Source organism: Taeniopygia guttata, chromosome 4A (assembly GCF_048771995.1).
Source record: "Taeniopygia guttata chromosome 4A, bTaeGut7.mat, whole genome shotgun sequence".
Lineage (NCBI taxonomy): Eukaryota > Metazoa > Chordata > Aves > Passeriformes > Estrildidae > Taeniopygia > Taeniopygia guttata.
The window spans coordinates 12,937,533-12,955,112 of record NC_133029.1 but is presented as its reverse complement, the minus strand read 5'-3'; the positions used below and the strand labels follow the sequence as shown (position 1 = coordinate 12,955,112).

Here is a 17,580-nt window from a genome sequence, read left to right as displayed (position 1 = left end):
CTTATGAAAATGTGTCCCATTGAAGCTTTTATGCATTTTGAAGAGCTCTTAATACTGGGATTCAGTCCCAATCTCTGCAACCAACAGTTTAAGCTGTTGAATTTTGTATTGCTGGTCAGAACAGTAGTCCTGTGAGGAACATTTTAGTTGGTTCATATTCGTGTCCATTCCAAGCACAAATGTATAATAAGGATATAGACTGAACTATTTATACTCTGTGTATTTTTTCTCTTAGTCTGAGTTTCTCTAAGCCAGTAACCTTTGGAAGGTAGGTGTACAGTGTACATATAAGCAGAATTGCAAGATAGGTTTTTCATAGCTTTCTGTTTTCCCAAAAATATTTCCCTGCTCGGTAATATTTTTATCCTAGGAATGAGGAGCGATGCATTCTTAAACTACTTTATACCAAAAGGTCAGCTTTTTCTATTGGAATAATTGTTTCAAGCCAATAATTTGTTTGACTATTTAAAAACTTGATGTTATTTATTAACATTCCAGGCAGCAACAAAGACTGATGTGTTTTGCAGTAGAGCTTGGAATAATTTTCTGGGAACTGCATCTGAAAACAGTAAAAGGCCTATTTATATCAAGTGGAAGCTGAGGGTTGCTTGCAGATGGTGTTTTATTAGAAAATGTATTTGTTAATAAACGTAGCTTTCTGCAAGATTACTTTACAGATGTTTCTGTTTATTTTTACCTTGGGTTAAAAATCTGCTGGTGTAGATGACTTCAGAGTCTGCTGTGATTTGTCACTAGCATTGTTTGGCAAGTAAATAATTGCATGCAAAGGAAATAATGATGTTGCAAAAGCAAATACTTTTTTTCGCTCTTGCCATCTATTAACGCCATGAGTCAATAGAAGCACTTTAAAGTGCAGAATTAATGCAAAGTATTTTTGGAAATAAATGGTACCTTTTGCAATTTGTGTCAACTACTAAGAATGCATTTTTAATTTCTTTACTTTTTGAGTGAAATCCTGGCACTGTGAAATCAATTGAGTTGTTAACAATGTTTTTTGGGTGCAGAATTTCATTCACATTCTTCTTGCATAGCTCTAGGAGTCTCTGATATGAAGTGTTGTTTTTGGAAGGATTCCCAGTTGCAAAGATGAAAAATTGCATTATTATTTTGTTGCTATTTTAGTTTATATCCTGCATAATAAAAAGTATAGGTGTATAATTAATTTCACGTTCAGATAAATGGTAAACTCTAAGCAAATTAGAAATTAAAGTAGATAATAATCTTAAAGTAGTCTGCATTTTGAGAGCAAGTAGTAAGTTGAAGAGGGAAAGAAAACCCAAAATAACTTTTCCTTTCTGAGACAGAACATAGGACAATAGCCAGACTGATGGATCATTTACAGGCAAATCTCCTCCTGAGTTTGGAGAGTTGGATTTTTTCACCTGTGTCAGGACTGTGAACTTTGGCCCTCTGTGTTTTTTCACAGATGTGTATCCTGAATTTGATTTACCTTGCATTCAGTTATAAAACTCCTTCCAATCCAACATTATAGATAACTGGTTTAGTTTAAGCTTAATCAGAACTGACAGTGCACACCTGTGAAACCCATAACCTTTTCAGAATGACTGCAGTGAGTGGCTCTGTTGTAATCTTTATACAATTGATGTGGAGGCTTATGATCCTTTGGTGGTGCTTATCAATTTATGAACCTTCCCAAGCCACCTCGAGCTGTAGTGATCTGCTTGAAACAATTTTGTTCCTACTCCATAGGTTTCCATTTTAACACTGTTCCAGGTTGCTGCTGGCGATCTTCTTCAAGCTAGCAATAGGAGAATTGTTTTGTGGCATTTCTGCATAATTTGTACTGTCGTTTTCCTGTATATGTGAGTCCATTTTTTCAAGGTCCTGAGTGTGTGCAGATAGAATGCACACTGAAAGGTTTTTAGTGATTCCCTCAAAGTTTTGCTTGTTCTTAAGATGAGGAATTCTGTAAAGAAATAAAATTCCTAGGTCATGGTCTTGCAATAATGGCATCCATTAGGGCATGCAGTGTTAGAAAAGAAAAAGACTGTTCTTGCTATCTTACAGAAAGAGAGGGGAGTAAGTAACCAAATATTTGAACAAGCAGATTTAAAAGAAGTGCTCAGACTGATGTGGAAATATGGTGTCATTTATCATGGCTTAATGGAATAAGATGTTGAGTGCTCTGGAAACGTTCTGCCATGTGTAAGGAAGTGATCAATTTTATAACATAATTTGTGTCACTTGAGGTGTTGCTCTAAGAATCTTTGCTCATTTGCTGGGCCCAATTTTGCCATCAGAGATGCCCATCCATCTTTCAGCTTCTCTGGAGCAGACAGCATTGTTAATGCCTCGCTGCTGGCATGTCTCCGCCGGGCAAGGGATCGTGGGTCAGTGATTTCTGAGGTTGTGCAGATTCTCATTGAGCTCACACAGACTCACCAGGTGGGGTCAGGAGGTGGTTAGCAGCTCTTATACACCTGTGGGCTAATCCTTGCCTCTGAGAGGGGGGCTGCTGTGTGATTCACAGACCTTGGCTCGCCCAGTGTTAGTTCAGACCTGACTGCACCATGAGTGGCCATTTCTAGTAGGGAAATAGAAGTAGCAGAGCCTCTGTAAACTTTTAGTCATGCCATGGAAGGGTTTCTTTGTGATTTTGTGATCCTATTGATTTCTTTTACCTTTTTGCTTTGTTTTTCATATCAGTATTGTTTTCTAAGGGTGAAGGTAAAACATTTTATGGTTTGCCTTGAGCTAAACCCAGTGTAACCAGTAGTGCCCAGGCCTGGGGGCCCCTGAGGTTCAGAAGCTGTGGAGCAAATTTTCGTGAACTGGGAAGCCATAGGGCCATCGTGTGAGTTTCTGGGTCACATGCAGAAATCCATCAGATCTCATGACACAGAATTGATAGCAATGGCCTTGGATCTAAAACTGGGAGAGAAAATTATATAAAGCCTCAACCTGTAAACATTATTTGCTGTTCCTTTCCTATTAACTCCTGTCTCTTTAGTATGTATTTATGTCATACTTACATTGCAATACGTATATATTCATTTTGAGCTTGCATTTAACTGATAAACTGTGGCAAGCCAGGAATATTGTGAAGAGCTTTTGTATTATGCAGAATTCCACCTACTTAAATCCTATGATGGCAGATGATTGTTACTTACCACTCGAAGAGAGCTGCATAGTTAAATCCTATGAATTTCTTCAAAAAAGTAGATGTTAGAGACCACAATAACAGCTGATCCTCTCTCTGCTGCTTTAAAATCCAGAATCTTGATACATCTATCTATATTTAAACCTCTAGGAATCAGATGCTTATAAATTATTTCAAATTGACTAACTCAGCAAGTGACAGCTGGAAGAAAGCCTGTACTTTTCAGATTGGGTTCAAGCACAAATTACTGGGAGCATTCAGTAAAGCAGAGAGTTTTAAGGTCTGTGGGAGCATCAGAAGCTGCATTCCTGGAAAACCTTATGCCCAGTCCCCCAGAACAATACATGGATTTCCAATAATGGTTTAGAGATGGGGAATCAAGAGCAATTGAGATAATTTTTTATTCTCAAGGCAGTTTTTAAATCTCACTACAGAATTGGCTTCATGTTCCTGCAAAGTAGCAAATGCTCATGTACAAAAATTTCCCGAAAATACAAAGCTAGGAACAAATCCAAAAGGCCTACGAAATCTATGTCACTTTCCACTTAAGGAATAAAAAATGGAGAACTTCTATTTTCACTTTACTTCTAGGAAAATATTTTGACGGGTTCAGTATACTGCAAAGTGATAAGCTTCTGTTACGTGTTTCAAATCATTCTGTTATCGCTGCATGTATTGATTTGCTTAGTGCTTTCTGAGCTAGCTATAAAAAAGGCTGTTCTCCTTCTGCATTAAAGAGCAAGAAAAATTGACAGGTAGATAACCATATTGATTGAACCTAAATAGTAAATGCAAGAGGCTTATATATGACTTATAAAACTCTCTATAGGAACCAAAGCCAGCATAATATGTTTGGTTTGTTTTTTTTTTTTTTTTTAATTTAATAGAAAGAAAGTAGATGCCTTTAACCAGCCCCACCCCTTTTTGATATACATGCTATTCTAGTTGCCAGCATAGTACATTACCATAGTTCTGGGCAAATCACTTTTTTCAAATGCCAGCTTTAGCTGTCCCCCTGACTTTGAGCTTGGAAGAGGAATGGACTGAATCACGCATTAAGATGAAATCCCTTTGCTTGGTTCATATTTCAAAAGTCTGAGGCCAAAAACAAAGCCAAAGAGCAGTATTTCTTGCAGTATTAGAGGTTACAGCCATATGTTTTTAATTTGTAAATACTGTGAGAAGTAATGTTCTTATGATACTTCTAAATGAAGACCATATGACACCACTCGACTGAAGACCTCTTATTGTGGCCTTTTGAAGGCTACTGTCCCATGGCCTGGACAATGGCTAAGCTAAAACAGCAAAGCTGTTTTGCAGCAAGAGGACAGCTTGTCTGTTTTAAAGGGATAGCAAGAGGACAGCTTGTCTATTTTAAATCAAACATAAATAAGCATATTTAGGGCCTGATCTTGAACTCCTGTGACCAGTGGGAAGTCTGCATTTCTGAACAGGGCACTTAAAGTCTCTTGAATAAGTGTGGCTGAAAGAACTGACCATGTGCGTTTGGTTTGGGAAAAGAAGGGTTAGGTTCCATCTTTCGTATTGTTCATTTGTTAGTGGTTTTTGTTTTGCAAGCTATTCCTAATTTTGACTTGCTGAGAGGAAGAAACAAAGTCTGAGTGAAGTTAGAGTTAACTCTGGGAAGAGTCAGACCTGTGGTGTCTTGAGGAGTGATTTCTTTTTTTTAAAACCTTTTTTGAAATTCCCAGTGCCAGAGTACTTGCTTATCTCATTTGGTGTCTTATGAAATGTCACAAAGTAAATGCCCTCAAAGGCTTTGGGGAGAGCAGTAGAAGAATTTGTTTGGCTTGAGCAAAGATGTGAAGGCATTATTCAAAGGCTGCAGGGGGACTGTAGGGTGTATTCACAACTTTGACAATAAATTTGGTGTATGACTATGGAACAAACACTTTTTTTTAAAGGACAATATCACAATCTGTGTAAAACCAACATTAAGTGTTATGTTATCTCAATGTTGACTCTTAACGTGCCTTTTGAATAATAACCAGGAGTTGGTAGACCTAATTTTTCAGCACCTTGTATCCATCTATCTGCATGCAAATGCATAACGAAGGGTGTTCTTGGATCTTAGTATTACTAGTAGTCTGCTTAGTTGTCAGCTAACAAGGGCATTCTTTTAGGACCAGCCTAGCAGGTGGAACAAAGGTGGAGTCTTTGCACTATTTTTGAATACTCTTCTTGAATATAACTGGCTTTAATAAAAATATTCTCTCTGAACAGTGGAATAAACAATGCTTGTGTAAGAAAAGATGGTAAAATGCCATTTTCATGTATTTGAATGTTTCATGTGTGTTTTCACTCTGGGCTGTGATCAGTCCTCAAGTGAATAGCATGTTTGCTTCTTTCTGAGAACAGGATGGGCAGATATTCAGGTATCAGCATCTGGCCTTCTACAGTACTACAGTGAATGGCCATTCTTAAACTTTACCACCAGCTATGGTAAATTTTATTTTAACTGATGCAACCTCGAAAGTAACACACAGCTAGTTTGAAAAAACCATCCTACATATTCACTGCTCATTCCTGTCATAACTTTCAGATATATTTTTCCACAGCCCTTATTCTTTGTAGAGAAACTAAGATTTTTAAATAGTCTGAAAGCACAGAATTCACATGTTTTTTCAAGTGCAGGCAGGAGAGTGTGCACACATTTCTGCATGGGCAGTGACAGCTATTGTGAGTCATATACTGGGTCTGAACCTAGGGTTTCTCTGGACAGCCTCTGCTTCTTGAACAACAGCAGGGACTCTCCCTAGAAGCTATAATTTTGAAATTCCCAGTGCCACTCATTTAGTGGCATCCAACACACACCTGTTAAATATGTAAAAAGTTGCATAAAGATAATCAGGGGGTATAAATGCAGATTTGGAGAAGAAAATTTTAATCCTGATGAAAACAGTAGTCTAGTAGAAAATTAGACTGTTTTATCTAGTAGGTGTAGATCAGTAAGAAACAACTGGAATGCTCCTTGCAAATGCCAGGACAGCTGAATGTCGTTGGGTATTGTAGACAGAGTAGGAAATCAAACATAAAACACTTCAGATGTTACATGAGCAGCTGAGACAGAAATACAGCTAGCGAAAGGTAAAGGAGGAGGGACAGCACCATATATTAGAAGCTGAATGAAAATTTACAGAGAATACTGCAACAAGTAAAATAAGACCTAGGGAAAGAATCAGAAGAAAATGTTGCTCAGACAACAGAGGTGGGTAGGACATGGAGGAGATGCAGGTGTGATGTGAATGTACAGTGCATTCTGCTTGGGCTCTCAGTAGGAACAGGCTGACCACAGGGCATGGACAGTGGCTGTAAGCACAGTCAACCTGCACTCACCATGTGGGAAAGAGCAACTGCAGGACTCAGGTGTGGTCACCTTTCTGATGGAGATCGTAAGAACAGAAGTGCTTAACTGCTCTTAAGCTGAGCAGACTGCATCTCATGAAGAGCTGGATTGGTACTCAGGTCCCTGACCCGTCTCCTGCTCTGTCTCCTGCATTCTCACAGGTGTGAGGTGCTTATTCACATGCACACCTCAGGCTGTTTTCTGTCCTTCAGTTTGCTGACATGCAGAACTACTCTCAGATTTTAAACCACTGCAGCAACACAACATGAATCATATGTATAACATACTTTCAAAATGTGAAAATCAGAGGAGGTCTTATACAAGCATTTCTGGTGTTATGGCCAGAGCCACCCCACTATTAGCTGTAGTCTCTGCTTCAAGTATGGAAAAGCATTTAGGAGCTGCAAGTGAAAACATCATATGGGAATACTTTAATAAAAAAAAAAAAACACAGTGAAAGAAAGTTGAACATATAACTTGGCCATGCTCCATGAACTGCAGATATAGGTTAAAGTTATTTAGTTGGCAGGCAATTGCTGGTGTATTAGCAGTGTTGGGGAAAAAAATCTAATTTCTGTATTTTGGCTTGTGCAGTAAAGAAATTCCTCCCACATAAATATGTTCATTTCACCTTCTGGGAAGTAAAGAAAGGAAACTGTAGCTGCAGTCTGTTATTTAATCTTCCTGAAATTAGCATTTGGTGCTCAGGAAGATTGAAAGATTTAATGCCAATGCCTTCCTCAAAAGAAAGAAATGACACACCACATATGCTTTAGCACTGGTTAGACTGTTAAATGGAATTAATCAAAATCCATGTTAAAATATTTCCATGTGTTAATTAGCAACAGTTTGGAACATTGAAATACATATTGGCTTGGGAATAAATTAGTGAAGAAATATCAGATTGAGTTTGTGGGTTTTTAACTGCAACATAATATACTGTGTGTTTTAGAAAGGTAAATGTAAATACATTCCTCTGAAATGCTGTGGCAATGTGCATTTAAAAATTGGGCAATAAACCAATCTAAAACAGGCTTTTGTTATGGCAGAGTGATATGATTTCCCATTTTAAAAGAAGCATTGGATTTTTCCCTCATATAATAAAGTGAGAGAAAAACAGTTTAAAAATTCTAAGAGTTTCATCTCAGTCCAAAGGAAGTTTTTAAATTTCTCCTTTGAAAATCAGTGTGATGTAGCAACTACCAACACCGGGTCTCCCGTTCTGAGTAGAGGAATTCACTTCTGCCTTTCTCTTCCTGCTGGGTCATTGCAAAGTTTGTTTTCCATTCTTTTATACTGAATCTTATGAGCCACAGAAAAGCATAAATTTAGGTAAATATGTAAATAGAACAAACGGTATCCTCACTATTAAATTAATACACACAAAGCACGTGGAGATACCTGTGGTAGCATTATGGATACCAAACTCCTCACTGAGGGTAAGAGGCCATGGTTGGCCCTCAGACCATCCATTTCTCTATTCCATTTCAGGGAATGACTGTTCTTTTTCACGACAGAAGAGCGTATAGAAACCACCTCCAAGAGATTTCTTGGAGTTGCATTTTAGGTTTGATCGCCCACAATCACATTAGGGGGATAATTTTATGTACGTTCAGTTCAGGAAAGTTAAAAAAGGTAGGTGGTGATTTTCATTTTTTCCATGGGTGCTGCTCAAGTAGCTTTTTGTCCTGTAACATTGAGCTTAAAGAAAAGGTTTGGAGAGCTGAGGGAGGAAGAGGCAAGATAGCTACAGATTCAGTCACTTTCCAGACTAATGAGCTGGAAGTTTTGCTTGGATTCACAAAGATCTCTGAGAGAACTCAGTGATCATAGGTCTAAGCCTCAAGCCCCATTAATACTGCCAATTAATACTTCCAGTCTAAACATATTTCAGTTGATACATGCTACTTTCCCTTTGCACATGTCCTCAGAATAATTTCCCATTGTTCTATCCCCCAGATGTAAACTCGTTGGGTTATATTTCACTGAACTGCAAGCTGTGATGCTTAAATCCACAAGATAAGCTGGCAATTACTTCAGCTGTTTGTAAATACTCAGGCATCCATTTACATCTGCCAGCATTTTAAATATAAACATTGAGATAATTCTTTCTTAAATATGTTAAAACACTAATATATACTTTGTAAACTTAGCAAATCATAAGAATCCTCAGGTGGCTTGTAGGAGTCAGGATTTGGATTTTTATCACTTAGAATTCATCCTGAATGAAGGCTTCCTTCACATCCTGGTCAGTAACTTTAACTCAATTTAATCCTTTTTGATGTCAAGAAGCCCTAGCTTTCATGTAATCAGAAAACCTGGAACTTCCCCCCAAAATATAATTGGTACTAGCATATGCTACTTACACTTGAACATGGTTAATTTTGAACCTCTCTTTGCATCCAGGAGTAGCTTTCTTAAGTGGCTTCCTTGTGAAGAAAAACTTCACAGTTTATTTTGCATTGGAATAGAGAGAGATTGTAACATCTTTTCTTCCTGCCAACACATGCAGTTATGCATTGACATGAAATATGGCACAAATTTAGCTGGGGAAATACTAAGAAGGGTACTTTTTATTCCAAACAATTATCCTAACAGCCACATCATTCGTTCCACAATCCCGTGATCACAAAGGTCACCATTTCACACGGGTTTATGGCGAGCACCACGCACTGTGGTGTCATGGACCATAAATGGTTTGCAAATCCAAAGTTTGGAAATCAGGGATTTCGAGCTTTGCCAGTATTTCTGAGAGCAAAACCTGCCCATTAAGGTTTCCTGAGGTCTGTGGAGTGACAAAAAGCCAATAAGGGGACAAGCATTGGCTGTGCCAGTGGTTGATATTTTTTCATTGTCATAAATTATTTCTACCAGATAGAAAACGACTGGGCAGAGTGGAGTGGAGGCAGGGCGGCATTCACCAAGTTTCTGCATACTGAATACAAAGAAGTACATTTAAATCCCACAATTTTTTACATACAAGTGCTATTGCCTTTTCTCCTCCATATAGAGATGAACTGGTTCTTGCCAGTTCCTTGACACATACCCAGTTCACTGTTCTAAAGCTAAACAAAATAAACCAGACTGAGAAGCAGACACTTTTCTGTTGAGGGGGTGTTGAGCTAAAATATAGCCAGCCCAGACCTGTCCTGCCCTTTTGTGATAGTGTTGCTGTGGGTAATCCAAATAATTCCATATGAGAACTGAGGCTTTCTGATTTTGATTAGAAGAAGCAAAATTGGGCCATAAATGATCAGTCTGAATTAAACTTATTTAGGACTGAAAGCAAGAGTAGGATGTAGAGAATTATTGCTCTTCAGAGGAGAAGAAAAAATTAAAATCTGCAAATGCTCTTTTTGTAAACATGTTTTATTAAGATGTAACTGCACCTGCATTTCATCAAGAAAATTGTTTGCTACAGTTTTTAATATACTTTGATATATTGAATATATTTGATTTATTTTGATAATAATGGAGTTTTTTTCTGCTTTTATTGGACTTCTGCATGCTATAAGTTTCTAATCCGAAGTATCCGATTTTTGTGAGAGATGCCTTATTTCTTGTAATTTTCATCCTCCTTTTTCAGAGCTGGTGTTTTAGCTGTAATGAAGACTTCAGATAACCAACCAGGTTTCAAATGCTAAATAATTTAACTAAATCAGGAATATCATATTACTATTGACTATGCTTTGTTGCAAGAGCTGGGTGCTAGAAAGAAAAATACTACCTTTCTGTTAACAGTTTACCTTTTCTGAGGAGCACACTTTGGAAAGAAATCTGGGCTTCCCCAGTTGCTGCTTTTGGTTGATTGAGGTGTGGTCTCTGAATATCTGAAGTAAAGTTTTTTAGGTTGAAAGGAAAACAAGAGAAGCTCTGCAGGGATGCCAATAACACACTCCAGATGCTCTCTGGTGCTCAGGAGAAGTCACACTAGTGCCTCACAGCCCCTTCTCTCTCCTCCTTTCCCCCAAGACACACACCCTCTGTTCTCTGGCACTGACTCTCTGCAGGTTGACCTCAGCTGTGCTTCACTTCTTACTGGGGGATGCAGCTTCAATCCCTGGCCCTGGGACAGGTAGTGAGTGCATTGGGATAAATTACCTATCCTAGCAGCAGAGAAAGGGCACCTGACTTCTGTAGCTTCCCTGTAAGAACCATGAACACCTGAATCAGCAGGTAGCAGGGATGGAGAAGACCCTGCCTTCTCCTCACCATGGGCTGCACTCTCCAGATCTTTGAGAAGGGAAAACTTCTCCAAGTGCTAGAGGCACCTTTCATAACTAAGCACCTTAAAAGGTAACTGATTTTACAGCCTAGCATGGAAGATTTTCCATAACAGATCTTGGATAGGGTTTCAGAAATGAGCACTCAGAACATTTCTCCATGTACTTGGGTGCTCTGGTCATTTTAGTTTCTAGGGCAAGGCAGATGGCAGATCATTGAAGGACAGAAGGGAACAGAGGCCTGAACAGAGAGAGGGATTTCCCCTTTCATTGACCACAAGAGATACGTTTGTTCAAGAACAAATAACTAAAATAAGACAAGCAGCTCTGATGCTGAAGAAGAGGCTGTTTGTGTCAAATACATAGGAAATACTGCTCTCAGATGAACCACTGCAAGGATTGTCCTTTAACAAAGCCAAACTGAGTAGGGATTTGACTATGGGAAGGCCTTGTAATTAATTTGTTTTCCTATTAGCTAACATGGGGCACTGCATGGTGAGCAGGGAGGTGATTATGGGCACCTTTTGTTTCTTCAAAGTACCAGAGTAAAATTGACTCATGCACTGTATTAACTTGAGCTTTTGTGGACTTTATAGATGATTATTTTTCTGGGAGTGATTTCACCAATTTTCATTCTCTGTGTTTGTGCATATGTGCAAATCCAAAATTATAGATAAGCAGTATGTAGGTGAGCACTTGGATCCACATCCGCACTTACAGAGGCTGGAAAGGCTTTTCCTGGTACACTGCTGTGTTTTCACAACAGATCACACATAGTAGAAGTGGGAAGGAGTTACAGATTTTGTTGCCATGTCTCCTGTGACATGGAGATCCTCACTGCATCTGGTTTCTGGTTTTGGCCTTGAATAGACAAATATCACAGGTCCTTACAGTTGTCATTTCTAGTTCTTCTACCAAAAAGTAGACCCAAGGGAATCAATTTTCAGTTGAATGTTTTCTGTTCTGTTCTGTGCTTAAGTTTACTGGCAGTGCTTGTCTGTCTCTTACTGAGTGGGATCATATCATTATTTCTTAAATTCTTCTTTGTTCCCACAACTACTTTCCTACTTAGTCCCTTTCCAAACAAAGCAAGATCATCATTGCCCACAGTGTTGATGTCCCATGACTCTTGGGACTTCCCTTTCCCCTGTTTCCCTCTTACATACCATCAGATGCAGGTTGCAAATAGCTGTGGTGTTGTGATAGCAGCACATGTACTCTGTTGTCATAGAAAAGTCTGAACAGTTTAAGCTAAGTGCTTTGTAACTGAGAAGCAATCCAATATCTTCTGTTAGGGAGCTTTGAGTGAACAAGCTGCTCTTAAACCTTGAGGTGATTATAATACATGTGTATGAGGTGTTGAGCCAAAGCTTCTGTATTTATGCACATATGAGAAGGTATTCAGATGTGTTCTCCCACCATTTTTTGTGTATTTTTACAGTGGTGAGGGCTGGACTTTGCATAGGGATTATTATAATCCTATATCCTTGTAGCAAAGTCTCACCTTGGATTGAATGTCACATTGGGCAAAGAACATAGCAGATATTTTGGAATCGTTTTTCTTCATGAATGATTGCCTTCTCTCTGCTCTGAGGAAGGTGGGGGGGAAAAAAGCCACAAGACTGCATTTACCACAGCTTTGTGTTTGAGCTAATAAACTGTGCTGAGAGCCTCAGCTCAGGCTTACACTTTATTTTTTCCAGCCTGAAACACAGATTGAGATAACTCAGGTCTTCCCACAATAGACAGCACAAATACTCCTTGAAAGGGTTCCAAAAGTTTCAAGGCCTAGATAGTTGTGGCAAGAGTTTGTGTATATAAAAATAAGTGCCATATAGGTTGCGTATAAATGCAGTTGAAAATTAAGCAAAATGTGCACACAACTCTATCAAGATTTTGGAAAGAAAAACCTTAAATTGCAGAATTCATTTGAAAAGACGAAAACCCAACCTACAACAACAACAACCAAAAAAAAAAAGAAAACAACCCATACGCAGAAACAATGAAAAGCCACCAGTGTAATTTTGCATGTGGCTGTTATGCAAGGCTCCACAGGGATTACCTTTGACACTGAGCTCTCCAACTTGCAGTATCTTGCATAACACACTTGCACAACAAGCAGCACTTCACAGCAGCAGGTTTAGAGCCAGGGCAGTGCTCACTGCCACTGACATTGCCTGCAGTGTTTTGTGAGAATGCTCCGAGTCATTTCAAAACTAAGGGTAGAAAATGGAGTAAAGGGGACTGTTGGGGAAAAGGAGAAAAATACCCCACTAGACATCAGTCTTGCACAAGTAAAAGAGATATACATGATTTTTTTTTTAAATCTGCTGTCGAAGTTTTTGTTTTACCAAAAAGGAATAAGCAATACATTTTCTCCAGGAGGATCCATTTTTTTTTTCCTGCCAAAGTCAGTGTAATTTTTATTTTGATTATTTTATTAATACTATATTTTATTTTGATAGATCAAAAGTGTTCTTCATTTCCCCCCCCCCCCCACCCCATACCTAAGGTTAATAGATCAAAAGTGTTCTCCATTTCCCTCCTCTCATACATTTATACCTTCTCCATACTATGCCAAACAGTGAGACCCAGAAATGGACCTACCCTTCTGCAGAGATATTATTTATAAGAACTGAATTCCAAACCCAGAACTGCTTATAGAAAACTTGTCATTGAGTTCAGTAAGACCTGTTAAAATAAAGTCAGAAAGGACCATTCTAAAATTAGCAGCTACAAGTGATGACTGTATTACAGAGTGGACTGGAGTAGTTGTGCTATCCTTTTATGTAGCACTTCAAAACACAATTTCCACTGAAACAAGCTATTGGGAAAATAAATGGAGAAGTTTCCAAATACTATTGCTGTTTCAGTATTCATACATAATAAACCAAGCTTCTGTAAATAACTCATTTTATCTGTCAAACATTGTAGGCACATATGCCACATTTACTGTCACTGGGGTCGTAAATAAACAATGTCTCTGTCTACACATTACTTATGTCTGGAGGAAGTGAACAAGTACACATGAAGAACAGTGTGGAACATATTTTAATTGTATAATAAATAGTTGGTGTTGCTATTGTTAATTATTTTAATTACATCTGAACTTACAAATACAGTTCATAATTTAATGCAGGATGCAAAAGGGTAACGCTCAAACAAAAAATTAAGTATGTATTTCTTAAATGCATTTCTACATCCACTCACTCAAGTACAACTTTGGACTTGGGACATTTTGTCTCTTTATTCTGAACAGAACAACAGAAAACAACCCCCCTCAAACTGCAGAAGCAGCACTTGGATCCAGGCAGTAGCTGATGCTCTAATGATGCTTGACTTTGTAATCGGAACCTCCTTGAAAGGACATTTGCAAGTTTTCAATCCCATCATAATCAGTGGTATTCTCTGTGTACATCCATATGGAATTTACATTTGGGTTTAGAGTGTAGCCCTGACTCCGGGTTACTGTGTATCCATGGGCCAGACCTGTCACCCTCCTTCCTTTCTGGCAGTCTGTTTGCATAATTTCTGGTTAAGTTTGTGCTGTGCCACTTGTTTGTGATCACACTTAGGCACCAGAGATAGCAGGAGACTTCTAATGAGAACCCAAAATATCAGGAGTCTGCCTTTGCCCACAGGACCATCTTGGTGGTTAAGGTAAGTTCTGCATACTTTTGTTTTCTGTAGGCAGCACTGTCACTTAAAAGACCAATTTCTGAGGCTATCTTAGAATAATTTGTTTCTTGATATATGCTGGAAAACAGGCAAATCCAAACCTAAACCCCAGATTCCCTTCAGCCCCTTCTAAATGCATTGTACTTTTGTTAGGGGAAAAAAATAATCATCAACCAATTAGGTATGGATAGTGGTAACAGACTTGATTTATGATAGAGTAAAAGTAAGTTAAGTTCTGTCTGAGCTAAAGTGATAGTAGAGCTTGTGTTTATATTGTTAGATCATATTTTCATTATTAATTACAGAATTATTATGCTCTAATGTCTGTACTAACCACTAGTATTGCAAGAGAGATAATGTTATAAAACAAACCAAAAGCCTTTATAAATTCTGTTGATTGGCTAAAATACACCTTTTATATTAATAGTCTTTTACCTAAGCTAATGAGCCAGAGTATTAAGATTTAAGACATTAGTGCTATTAATGTAACAGCTAATGATGATAAAATTCAGCCCTTAGGTGTTGCCATGGATCTCTTGGTAACTTATGAATGAGCAGAGCTTGACCCTACTTTCTTTGCTGAAACACCAAAACACCACAATAAAGGACTAAGGTAGATTTAATCTGAGATGATTAAGTCACAAGGCACCTGCAGGTTTGAAAAGAAATGTATTTATTTCTGTTTGCCACTCATATAGCAAGAATCTATTGTGTGCATCTGTGTTATTTTCCTTTGACATTCTTAAATATCTGATAAGTTGTTTCCATTGCGAGTGGAGTGCTAGAAAGCACACACATATGATCTATAAGGATCTGGATTATAACAGCACTGCAATGAGAAGAATTCCAGTGCAGCCACTTCTTGTTAACAGCCCTTCCATAAGTGCTTAAGTTCAAATTAACTGTTCTGAAACCCAAATTAGAGTCAAATCTGATGTGAGCCAATTTACTCTGCACAACAATCATGGGCAATGAAAAATGTTCTGCTAGATTGCTATTTAAATCGGATCACTATAGCTCCCTCAGTGGGAAAGGAGTGCAGAATAACAATGGCCAGCAGCTAAATGTAATTTAATTATTGGGTTTACATATTGGTTAGTTCTTGCATTGTTTAAAAAGAAACGTTTTCCAGCCAGGTGTACAATGCCTGGCCAGTGTTAGAAATCATTACAAAAAGCTGGAAGAATAATAGACTGGTGATCTAACATATTTAAATTAAGCAAGGTCTGAATGTTGAAGGGTGGGGAGTTCATTTCCATCGAGGGCTGACATTTTGTCCTCTTTGTGTATTGCATCGTTAGTGGTATAATACATGCAGAAATACAATGATGAAAGGCCCGAAAACTTGGAGTTTGAAAATACAGCTTCGTTAGGGCTGAGATATCTGTTGTTTCACACAGTTTTTCTGGTTGAAATCTCATGGTGAATTTGAGACCCTCCATTTAATATTTACAAACCAAACAAAAACCTAATAAGATGTCAGTCTAACTTTATCTTCAGCTGTTCTAGTCTGTCTCATAACTGAAAGACACTACTAAGTGTAAAGTGGAGAAGGGTGTCATTGTTCTAATACTGCACTTTTTTCTCCAAGTTCTTTCTTTTGCATCATAACAGCAAAATTTTATATCATATCCTTGTTTGATATGAAATTGCTTGATAGGGTGTGATGACACATTCATATTATGTTAGCAGCATAATTTAACTGCTCCATTTTTTTAAACCATTTGCAGAAGTGCCTGAAATGTGTGCCTTATAAAATAGGGTCATTACAGCTATGGTTGAATTGGCATTTCAGTAATAAACCCTCTGTGGAGGGCTAGATGTTAATGCAAAACTTCTGTCATTATAAATATGAATCCGTCAGCAACAATATGGAGTGACTTCAGTAAGTGGACATGGGAAAACCTGTTTTGCTGAAAGATGGGACTGTGGCTCTCAAGGCCCTGGCATCTTGCCACCAAAACGTCTGCTAGGGTGATCCAGGTGGAGAACATGGTTGGTTGAGGGAGGAATGGTGCTCATGGGTCATGCAGCACCCTAGGCTGGGCCTGGCTGGCTCTGCTGCATTTGGAGGGCAGGAGGCTGAATGCATTGCTGTCCTCTAAACATAACCCCAGTCTGTGCCTGTATTTCACACAGGCACCAAAGCCATCTCAGCTTGTGCCTTTGGCATCAGGGATCCAGCCCTCTGTCTTTACTCAAGTAAAGCCTACTGCAATAAAAATGAGTTTTTCCCAGTAAAACTGATAAAGCACTTTGTGCTCTCTTTCAGGAGAATGTTTTTCATACTGTGCTGAGAATAGCAGTCTCTGGATTGCATGTAGAGAAGTGAACAAAAAGATCTGTGTGCCAGAGCTTCTTGTCTTATTCTTTTCCTGTCCTTTTTTTTTTTTTTTTTTTTTTACAAGGAAGTTACTTCAGCTGTGCTTCTCTGAAAGATAAAAGGCATCCCCATGGTAAACTGAGAGCATCTGCTGTTGCACAGAGAAGACTAAATGCTGATCTGAGATTTGGTTTTGAAATATGTTAGTGGACACAAGAAGAATCCTTCAAGTGCAGCTCTCTGAGAGCAGAACCTCATGTATAGGCCCATATACATTTCCCTCCTCTTGTTCCTGAGATAAGGGATGGAAGGAGCAGTTGTCTCAGCTTCAGCACCAAAGCTTAAGTCCTTAAGGAATTCAAGTACTTGCACTGACTTGTTTTGTCAGAATTGGGACTTTTGGAGGAGTACCTGTTCCAAGTCCAGGAGGGATGCCAGTGTGGCTGGAGATATGAGCACAGGCTGACAAAAGCTGTGGGAGCAGGTGGAGTGGGGAGAGGCTGTGGATCCTGCCTATAACAGGGCATGAATGACACAGGGAATAGACGTGGTACAAATGCTGCCTCTGTTAATTAGTACCACAGATATCCACCTGCCAGTAATCACATAGTTTATGTTGTCCTCAGGAGATGGAGCTCCCTTTCTGCATCTCCATTAATTCTGTTTTACAGTCTGTCCATGACACCAGCTAGTAAACTTAAAACAAACCAAAAAAATATTTTACTGTTGAACTTTTTTCTGTCTGCTTCTTTGTCATTTAATAATACCTTTTGTAACCTGTGCCATATTCTTCTGTGTACTGTAGTAGGATCCCACAGGATAGTCATGTCATTTCTTTGGTAGAGGC

At 38.6% G+C, this 17,580-nt stretch overlaps 1 protein-coding gene across 6 annotated transcripts in view; it reads left to right on the top strand.

Moving 5' to 3' along the window:
* AFF2 (ALF transcription elongation factor 2) overlaps positions 1-17,580 on the top strand; it is a 332,557-nt gene that overhangs the window by 93,079 nt on the left and 221,898 nt on the right. The gene's annotated exons all lie outside the window — the stretch shown is intronic.